At 38.1% G+C, this 11,271-nt stretch overlaps 1 long non-coding RNA gene across 1 annotated transcript; it reads left to right on the top strand.

Moving 5' to 3' along the window:
• Window positions 1-338: 338 nt before the first annotated feature.
• LOC140845096 (uncharacterized) lies at window positions 339-4,294 on the top strand. The gene is made up of 3 exons (XR_012123778.1): window positions 339-1,353; window positions 2,651-2,828; window positions 3,195-4,294. It is a non-coding gene; the product is annotated as an uncharacterized lncRNA (long non-coding RNA).
• The last annotated feature ends 6,977 nt before the right edge of the window (window positions 4,295-11,271 follow it).

Here is an 11,271-nt window from a genome sequence, read left to right as displayed (position 1 = left end):
TTCTATTATCTGTGTTTTAAAAACAATGAAACCTTATGAAATTGCTCCTCTGTGATTCATCCTTGTAGTAGTTTATGCAGTAACTGGGTTGAATAATATTTTTATTTAAACATTTTTCATTATAAAATAAAACACAGAAACCAAAACCCACACCAAACAAATACATAGCTTAATGAGTAATTATAAGGCAGACACACCCTTGTAATTACCATCCCCCTGAGAAATAGCACTTGGCGCACCCCTACCCCCACTCCAAAAGCAATTCCGTGATCTCTGTCACAATCACAACGCTTTGAGGTGAAATTTTAATTATATCAATGACAAAGGGATTAAGTAAGCAATAGTACAAATAATTTCAGGGAGAATGTTTACATATATCAGACTAAATTTAGCATTCAAAATAATTTAAAAATTCTACTTGCAGTAAAAAATACACTACAATATTGAAATAATTACTATTTCATATAGTGTATTCTGTGCTTTCTCTCAATAGGCAGACATTTAAATACCTTTAATATATTATCCTCACTATACCCTTACAAGGTGTTGATTTAACAGATGAGGAAGCCAAAGATTAAAGCTGTGATTTGTTGAAGGACAAAGCCAGAGCTGAAACCCAGCAGGTCTAACACCTTTCTCTGGTATATCCTGATGTGATAATCCTAAATGGTTCTTATTGTTCACTAAAACAGGTTTGCTATAAATTAGGCAGGCAGTTCTGTTACTGTATGTTATTGAAAGTAAGAAACTTCATTATGTTTAAAATTATATAATACAAATATTTCCCTCCTGAGAGCAGTCTTTTTTCTTGGTTTATCTTAGTAATGCATCATTTTATTTTTAGTGTACTTGTTAATAGACTGGCTCAAAGCAAGTATGAAACAGTAACAGCTCTTACAGAATGCACACTGAGCAGTTAACCTTAGGAATTTCATTGAACTTTGAAAATGGTTCTTGGAGGTGGGAGTTCTTAACCTCCATTTCGTAGATGAGGCCACAGGGCGTGGCTGGTGAAAAGAGCTGGGGTGTGAATCCTTCTCTGGGCACAGAACATACCTCCTGACTGCCGGGCTCCCCGGGGCACTGAGGGCCCCCAAAAGGCAGGAGTCTCCTTTGTGTTTGAACTTGGATATTCTTGAGTCACTGAACTGCTACCATAGCAAAAAGAGATAGTCGATGAGGCGGATGCACAAGCCTCAAGCCCTGTGTGTGCTCTTAAGGCTGAGTCTGTTGACTTTCCTTCCCTAGTTTACACTGCGTCAGGATAATGCTTTGGAGGAAGAGGCTGGTGTCAGTCAATAGCCCTGGTGGCTCAGGTCTCATGACTTACAAAAAGGATACACAAGAGAAGAGGTACTGAAACCTTTGTGTCATACTTCTTAATTAGTGTGGATATTCTTAAAAACATCAGGGAGTTTTATGGCAGAGTGGCAATGAAAAAATACCTTCTTCCATGTGAACTGAAGCTATTTTGGATAGAGTTAGTGCAGCCATTTATGTAAACCTGCCCATCACTGTAAATGGGCTTGTCTTCTTTTGTTTCCAAAGTCATAACTTAAATGGCAACCAAATATGCTAAATGGCTTTTGTGAACTCGCTCCAGTCTTTGCATGCCCAGACTTGTCAGTACAAAGTGTACAAAACAGAAATGTACTTTATAAACTATGGGGTAATCAAATGAATACAAAGGGAAAAAACAGAATCCCCTATATTTGCATGCTCAGGAGTGGTATTTTTAAAATACCACAAGGAAAACATATCGCCATTTACTTGGCTTTTATTGCAAAGGGACTTGAATAAGATGGATAAATTAAACATGCTGCATTATTCGCCAGCAATAAGATCTCACAACAGTGCTTGAACTTCCAAGCCATTCTGCTTCTCTTGTAAGAATCATAGAAACAGAATCGAAAAGCTCTCAAGAGAGAACATAATTCTGGTTTTTAACATTGTACCTCTCCCCTAATTTCTCTGTGCCCACATTTCCATCTGGAAAATCAAGATATTATCCTTACTGGAAGGATGACACAGAAGACTGAAGGTTTTTAACATATGGCCAAAGTGATCCCCAGCTGTGTATTCATAGATGGCAACCATGTTTAGACGACTTGATTCATGAATTTTCTTTAGCTAGCTGCTTTTCCGGGTACTGCCGAGGAAGCTAAAGGATACATACTCGGATGGCCTGGAGGCATTAGGGACTCCATCCATGTCAAATTTTGCTCTTTGAAACTTTCAAATACGTAAATGGGCTATATAGTAAAAGCATACTGAACAACAATAAAATATCAATCACCAAGGATCACTGCATTGCCTCCCAAAGCGCTCAGGTGGTTTATCATTTAGAATAAGACCATCCCTAGGGTAAAGGCAGTCTTATGCCCATTTAACAGACACACAAATTGAGGCCCTCCTAGTAAGGTTAATGATATGCTCAAATTCAGATAGATACAGCACAGATCAAACAAGTCTGGAACTCAGATTTCAAATTCTGTCTTCTGTTCACTAAACTATTACCTAGTTTGTTTTCTATCTGTATTGGTGCTTTCAAAATTGTCCCGAAACGGACAGAAATGTAGTCATCTTTGATTGTATTAAAGGTGACTTTATACAAACTAAATCAAAATAAAATTTTATTTTAACTTCTTAGGAGAAAGACATACTAAATTCTTTTGATTGGCTAAAAATGACAAGTAATAATCAAGTTCCAAAGGAAAAAGATGATTTGGACCATGAAGTGACTTCCCTCCATTCAGAATTGTTTCAAGCTAAATTTACCCTCACACAGCTTGAAAAAGCAAACGTCAAACTTCAGTCAAAGCTGTCAGGTAACAGGACAGTAAGTGTCTACATTTGTCATATGTTGGTTAATATATTCAGCTCTAATTTCTCCACAGCTATAATTAAGGATTAGTGTTTCTATAAATTTTATAATCCTTTTGAAGCATACGAGATTTGCCAGGGTCCTTTTTTTTTAAAAATAAACAAAGAAAGGGTGTACAGGTATTATGTTAGCATAAGGAACAATTGTTATTAATTCTGTTTCCCCATGGCAGTGGGCCACAGGCCATTAAGTAAGACAACAAGAAATAGCCAAAACCATCCAGAACCTCAAGTGAAGTTAGAATGCAACTAAATAGGCAAACTCTGAGTAATGAAGTTTCCAACCATTTTTGTTTGTTTATAATTTGCAGATAAATGAAAACCTGAGTTGCAACTGGCATTTCTAAAACCCAATCTGCAGTCCTCTGCAGAAAACATCATAGATCTTGAAGATGAAAAGAAAATGTTAACCCTGAAGATCGAGAGTCTCAAGGAAGAAAGGGAGCAGCTCCTGTCCCAAAAAGATTTGCTCATAAAAGCCCTGACAGCCCAAAAAGGGTACATTAAGTTTGTCTGCAATTAGCTGGGCTGTGTTCCCTCCCACTGGGAACAATGCTTGAACCACCAAACTATTCTGTTTCTTGTTTCTATTATGAGACTCATAGAAACATAGAACAGAGAGGATCTCAAGAGAGAACATAATTCTGGTGTTTAACAGTGGACCTCTCCCTTCATTTCTCTGTGCCTGTAATTCCAGTTGTATAGTTCTCAACTATTCTTCAGTCATAATGGGTTTCCAATCATCAATATTTTATTGACTTATATTTTGTTGATATACAAGAAAGAAATGGCATGTTAGATTTTGCTAAAGGTCTGTAAACTATAGAAGATGTTGACTTAAGTAACAACCCCTCCACATCCCAGGCCAGTTGTAGATAATCTACAACTCCCTTCCCTTTGGAATTCAAATAGCTTTGTGTTTGCTGGCCATTATTATTATGTATAATGAATTTAAGATATTGCAAACCAATTTAAATACTGGTACAGCAAAACTAATTTGGAAAGGCAAACATATTAACATTTAACATTTTCAGAGTGCTTGTTTTTTTGATTTTCCATTGGTATGATGAATTGACATTTAATTGCTAAAAAATTTTTAATTTTTTAAATTACATAGTATACTGAGTTCTGCGGTATTTGGGGGAAAGAAATCCATCCTCCTCTTTTTGTGTTTTGGAGCCCACATGGTAAGGACCAGCAGTCTCCCGCCAACAGCCACGTGAGGGAGCCATACTGGAAACAAATGCCCAGCCTCCAGCTGACAGCAGCCCCGTCCACACTACAGCCTCCCAAGAGACCCTCCACCTCCCTTCACCACCCAGCTACTCTGCCTGGGAATTCTTCAACTATAGTATAATAAGTGTTTGTTGTTTTAAGCCACCAAAAAATAAAATAAAATATGTTTGGGGGATTTAGCTGCTTTCACTGGACTGCTGGCGAGAGCTGCATGAATGGTAGAATTACTGTTGCCTGCTGTTGCTCTGGGGAATAAATCAAAAGTATCCAAACAGTGTTATTCCATAGGCCTGCCTGCTTTCTGTTATAGCACAAACTGGATTCAACCTGATTTAAATAAGTATTTGTTAAACACCTAGTAGTTGCAAAGTACTACAGTAGATAAAGAAAAACTTGACAGCCTATAGGTAGGCTGTGGATAGATAAATGTAGATAGACAATATACATAGAAAAGAAAATCAGTTAATACTGTCTGTGTTTTTTAAAACACTAGTCCTAAGTCCAAAAAAACATTAATAAATACAGTATGTTACTATAGGTTTGTCAGAAGTCACCTTCTTGTGTACCTAGTCTCCCTGTTTGTCCTTGGAGACATTTCTTCCTGCTCATCTTGACATTTCTCAATACTGTAAAAGTTCAGGACTGGGTGAGTCATTCACATTGCTCACTTTCACTCTAACATGGTAAGAAAAGATCACTATCCATTGTCACCCATCATCCTACCTTGCAGAGATGACACAATACAGCAGAGTTGACTGTGCACTGTTCTAACACAAAACATGTAGAATTCTTTTTTTTAAGGGGTTCCCATGCATTTAATAATTTTGATGAGGAAGAGGTGACATTCCAATTGCTAATGTTTAAACTAAGATGATGGAGGAGGGCAGAATCACAAGTGGTAGTCAGGTGTATCGGTGGAGTCTAGCTAACTGTGTACATGATATGACATCAGAAGCCATAAGGGCTCTCTTATTCCTAAAAATTACCACTGCTCTGTAATGTCTGTAAACTTCCTATCTTTCCAATTGAAGGTTCTGTCTGTTAAAACCCAGAACAAACACCCTGTAAGAAGTAATACAACTTTTATCAGTCACTTATACTTTTCATGGAAGTGTGTTTTCTATTCTTTCTTGAAAGTAGGTTTTGATAGAGAACAGAAGGATACTTGATGCTGTGGATTGAAGTAGAGAAGAAACAAGAATAATGTTGTCCGAGACACTGTCAGACACCCTGCCTGCTTTTCAGTTTCCCCAATGCTTGGTATGACACAAAAAATAGAATCCAGTGTACTAGGAAATTGATTCACAAATACTTCTTCTGTAATCAAAAGTAATAATAATTTCAAGCTTCTAAAAAAGCTATAATCGTATAATAAGCTCCTGTGTACTCTTTATCCCCACTTGGTAAAAGCCCCTATTTGCACCATCATTGTTTCTCCGTAACTAGTCATTCATTATGCCTAGAGTTTGCTTACACTTGAATTTCTATCTGCTATCACTTCTTTTGTGCCCAAAGAATTTCCTTTAGTATTTCTTGTACAGCAGATCTGCTTGATAAAACCTTTCAACTTCACTTATCTTAAAGTATTACATTTATCTAAACATATTTGTAGTAGTCTTTTTATTTAAAGTCTTTGTCTGCTAATGCAACATCTGGGCCATCTGGGACATCAGTTCATACTGACTGTTTTTCTCTGGACTATGGACCACATTGTCCCATTTCCTCTCTTGACTGTGGATCTCATTTTCCTGTTCTTTCTATTCCTACAATCTTTGGTTGTATATTAGGTATTGTAGAGATTATAAACTCTGTGATCTTCCTCTGAAAAGTGTTGTATTTTGTTCTAGCAGGGAATTAATTTGGCAGGACTCAGTGCCTTTTATGGTGGGCAGCAGCTGAAAATTTTGCTTAGTTCTTTCAACCTTTTAGCTATTTGTTTTCTGCCAGGCTCCTTGGAGTCTCTTGTGCAGATCTCTAGTTCAGGGATCAGCCAAGGATGGCAGAATTTACATGCAGATGTGGGGTTCCCCCTTTGGTGGTTCATTTCCTTCTGTGATGTTCCTCCTCACTTTCCAGTCTCTCTAGAAGCCCTGAGTTCTGTCCTATTCCTCAACCCAATTTCACCATAGCTTTCTGCTTGAGTTCTAACTACTCTCAACTGGTAGCTTGGGAAATACCTTCAGGCAAAAAGGCATATAAACACAAATCTCAACCAGTACAGTCTGCTTCATTCAAGGGTCATCTTCCTTCTGCTTTGTCTGTTTATGGTTAACCTTCAAATAATTTTTTAAATTTTGTTTTGAACCCATAATAATCACCTGTAAGAGAGTTAGTTTGATACTATTATTCTTCAGTTACCAGAAGCAGAACGTATACTTTTTAAAAACATAAAAAATTTAAACATTGATTCTATAAATAGTTAAGAGAAAATAATTCTATAAGCATTTTCTAAGCACTTACTCTGGTCTAGTTACTATGCTAATACTAGGTGCTAGAAAACATTTCAGCTATGAGAATTCTGGTAGACTGTAGTCAAATTGAATGGGCCTGGTTTTTTAAATCTCAAAATAAAATGTTATTCAGAGATACTTGTGATCCTTCCAAAAAATGGAATAAACTTACATTTACTTGTTTGGGCATAAATCCTTTACATTTACATAGTCTGTTTCTTCAGGAAATTCAGATTTCTGAGGCCAAAAGCATTTGCAGTTAAAGTTTAACAACACTGACACTTGGTTACAGTTAAAAACCCCTACCTTTCTTCAGCTAATCTGAAATTTGTCAAAATACTTTATTCATCAAAATCCTTGAGATGGAGCCACTCTTTCCTAACAGTGAGACCTCTATAGTTTTATTATTTGGAAGAGAAGAAACTCGGGAACTAGAAACATCAAAAATAAAAGAAGTGCATGATACAGTGCTCCTTCAGTATCAGGTTTGGGGCTGAACTACTCACAGCAAGTGGCCTGGCTTTTCACTTACCCGTCCTCCCTACCTGAAATGTGGAATGTTACTAACCTACTCAAATGGCTTTTGTTTGTTAGTATTTGCTAACTAAAAGGGGGACAATACATCAGTGTAGAATCCACTGCTAACTGCCACTTGTTTATTTTGGGGCGAGAGGCCAAGGACAGCAGAGAGATACCTGCTGCTGAGTTTCCATGTGCACTGCGGGAGCCAGAAGGGTTTACCACCTTAGTTCTCAGCTTCATTCCTCATCCTTGCTCTTAAATTCTCATTCAACATCTGTCTCACCCTTACAGACTTACAGAAGGCCGAAGAGGGACAAAAAGAGGTGGGAAAATTTTCTTGCTTTCAATTTTTTTTTTTTAATTTTGGTATCATTACTCTATAATTACATGAGGAGCATTATGTTTACTAGGCTCCCCCCTTCACCAAGTCCCCCCCACAACCCCCATTATAGTCACTGTCCATCAGTGTAGTAAGATGCTGTAGAATCACTACTTGTCTTCTCTGTTGCACAGCTCTCCTCGTGCACCTCCTCCCACATTATACATGCTAATCGTAATGAGCCCTTTCTTCCCTCCCTCCCCCTTATCCCTCCGTTCCCACCCATCCACTCCTTTCCCTTTGGTAACTGTTAGTCCATTCTCGGGTTCTGTGATTCTACTGCTGTTTTGTTCTTTCAGTTTTTCTTTGTTCTTATACTCCACATATGAGTGAAATCATTTGGTACTTGTCTCTCTCCACCTGGCTTATTCCACTGAGCATAATACCCTCTAGCTCCATCCATGTTGTTGCAAATGGTAGGATTTGTTTTCTTCTTATGGCTGAATAATATTCCATTGTGTATATGTGCCACATCTTCTTTATCCGTTCATCTACTGATGGACACTTAGGTTGCTTCCATTTCTTGCCTATTATAAGTAGTGCTGTGATAAACATAGGGGTGCATCTGTCTTTTTCAAACTGGGCTGCTGCATTCTTAGGGTAAATTCCTAGTAGTGGAATTCCTGGGTCAAATGGTATTTCTATTTTGAGCATTTTGAGGAATCTCCATACTGCTTTCCACAATGGTTGAACTAATTTACATTCCCACCAGCAGTGTAGGAGGGTTCCCCTTTCTCTGCAACCTCGCCAACATTTATTGTTGTTTGTCTTTTGGATGGTAGCCATCCTTACTAGTGTGAGGTGATATCTCATTGTGGTTTTAATTTGCATTTCTCTGATGATTAGCGATGTGGAGCATCTTTTCATGTGTCCATTGGCCATGTGAATTTCTTCTTTGGAGAACTGTCTATTCAGCTCCTCTGCCCATTTTTTAATTGGATTATTTGCTTTTTGTTTGTTGAGGTGCGTGAGCTCTTTACGTATTTTGGATGTCAATCCTTTATCGGATCTGTCATTTATGAATATATTCTCCCATACTGTAGGATACCTTTTTGTTCTATTGATGGTGTCCTTTGCTGTACAGAAGCTTTTCAGCTTGATATAGTCCCACATGTTCATTTTTGCTTTTGTTTCCCTTGTCCGGGGAGATATGTTCATGAAGAAGTCGCTCATGTTTATGTCCAAGAGATTTTTGCCTGTGTTTTTTTCTAAGAGTTTTATGGTTTCATGACTTAACATTCAGTCATGTATTTTAAATTTACTTTTGTGTTTGGGGTTAGACAACAATCCAGTTTCATTCTCTTACATGTAACTGTCCAGTTTTGGCATCATCAACTGTTGAAGAGGCTGTCATTTCCCCATTGTATGTCTATGGCTCCTTTGTCGAATATTAATTGACCGTATATGTTTGGGTTAATGTCTGGAGTCTCTATTCCGTTCCACTGGTCTGTGGGTCTGTTCTTGTGCCAGTACCAAATTGTCTTGATTACTGCGGCTTTGTAGTAGAGCTTGAAGTTGGGAGCAAGATCCCCTCCACTTTATTCTTCCTTCTCAGGATTGCTTTGGCTATTTGGGGTCTTTGGTGTTTCCATATGAATTTTTGAACTATTTGTTCCAGTTCGTTGAAGAATGTTGTTGGTAATTTGATAGGGATTGCATTGAATCTGTGGATTGCTTTGGGCAGGATGGCTATTTTGATTATATTAATTCTACCTAGCCAAGAGCATGGGATGAGTTTCCATTTGTTAGTGTCCTCTTTAATTTCTCTTAAGAGTGTCCTGTAGTTTTCAGGGTATAGGTCTTTTACTTCCTTGGTTAGGTTTATTCCTAGATATTTCTTGCTTTCTAATTTTGTTTAAGTTCAGTTCTGGCTTTAGTAGGGAGTTGAGCAGGAAATAGATAAAATTAAGCTCCAGGCCCTACTCTATGAACCTTTTTTGTATACAGATTACAGTTAACCCAGGGGCCTCTTTGTTTTTATTTCAATTGAGTTTTCCAGCACTATTCCTATTCTGATTCAACTATACTAGCCTAGCCTACAGATCACACATACCAACACTGAGGATGTACTCCATAACTGGTTGTTGAATGAATTACTTGGCTCCATGTATTTTTGTCCCTTCTCTCTTTAAATTACATTTTCAGAGTTAAATTCACTCTTATCCTAAGATCTGAAATTATTTTTATTATCATTGTTTTATCAAACTTCTACTCAATACTTAAAATATTTGACAGTAATTTTACCATAAACTCTGTATTTCATTTTCTGATGAACCAGAAAAATAACTCCACCTGCAAGCGTGTGAGGTCAATGGCAAACATCTGTGCCCTTTGGAGGCTTCTTCCTTTAGCGCATCTGCTTACATCCAGTTACTTAACACACTCATGCTGACCAGTGCTTACTGCTGAGTCTCTTACACATTAAAACGAGAAGAGGGAAAGAAGTGAGTGTTAGTCACCAGTTGAGCGGTCATTCTACTTTTCTTCCAAAGGAAATAGCTCCATTGACTCCTTGGTGGACTAGGGGCAGAGGCAAGACTATCAGCTGGTGTAGCTTTGAAGTGCGGCCACAGGGCTTCCACCCCCTTCCCAGCTCAGCTGTTGAAGCAGAGAAGGAACTTCAAAGGCCGACTTGTTGTCCCTGTGAGCGGGGGTTGTGATTCCCATCACTTAGCCTTAGAGAAAACATGAGGAGTTCATCCTCTCACTTGTCAAGGCTCACCAAATATGTACCAGTTTTTAGCTATGATTGTCTCTAGTGAATGCATAGAAAAAGCAAATCAGCCGATTTCCTTGGGATCTTTATTTATGTACACTATTCCTACAAATCAGAGATGGCCGGTTTTATAATTTGCCCAGATTGCACCACAGATCAGTGACAAGTAAATCACTCCTGCCCTGATTACATTCTCTGCTCATGGAAACACACAGTGAGTGGTTCTCCTAAGGGCAAAGGCAAGTTTAAGAAGGTTGTTCCCTTGCATGCTGCCACCCCCAGCCCATAATTGTAACTTTTACAATCCTTCAGTTTTTCATCCTATGTATAGGCAGTGCGTTCACACTCATTTGTGAGTTAGGAAAGAATTATTCCATTTGGTTAACAATTCACCTTGTACAATATGTACATTTTTGAATGCTATGATTAAATTGTAAAAGTAAAAGCAATTTCCCTGATTTTATTTAGCCTAAACCTTTTCGCTTAAGACCTATATTCTTTACTTCACAATTATAAAAGGAAAAGGAAATAACGCTTGAAATGTTAACTCTAACTCTTAAAATTGAAACAGCTTTGATTCAAAGACTAATTCTTGGACAGTTACATGGACAGCTAAGCTTCTCTGTCACTACTAACCAATTTTTATTGAAATAAATACGAAAAATTAGATAAAAACATTTCAATGTACAGTACAAAATGATGCAAGATTGGAGTCTTCAGGGAAAATTATTATGCTAAATAAGCGTAAGTAACCATATGGATACATTAACTCTTGGCATCACTGACCAAAAAGCAAGCTGCTAACACTGAGAGAGGTGCCTGTGAATTCAGCTGCATGGCCCCCATATGGCATAAAGATGACTCTTCTGGTGGAATTAAACCGTGGGATTAAAAAAAAAAAAAAAGCAGACAAACCAGCAGATGGGTGTGCTTCACGATGCAGAAGAGACAGCAGGCTGGCCGGGCCCATTCGGAAGACACAAACATGGTTAATTCAGCTGAAGAGCGACCGCAGCAGCAGTACAGTGCGCACTAGGCTGTTACCCACATTACGTGTCTCTCAGAATACAACCAAACAGGACATA

This window comes from Manis javanica, chromosome 12, assembly GCF_040802235.1.
Source record: "Manis javanica isolate MJ-LG chromosome 12, MJ_LKY, whole genome shotgun sequence".
Taxonomy (NCBI): domain Eukaryota; kingdom Metazoa; phylum Chordata; class Mammalia; order Pholidota; family Manidae; genus Manis; species Manis javanica.
The sequence above is the reverse complement of the archived record's forward strand: the minus strand, read 5'-3'. Positions and strand labels throughout refer to the sequence as shown.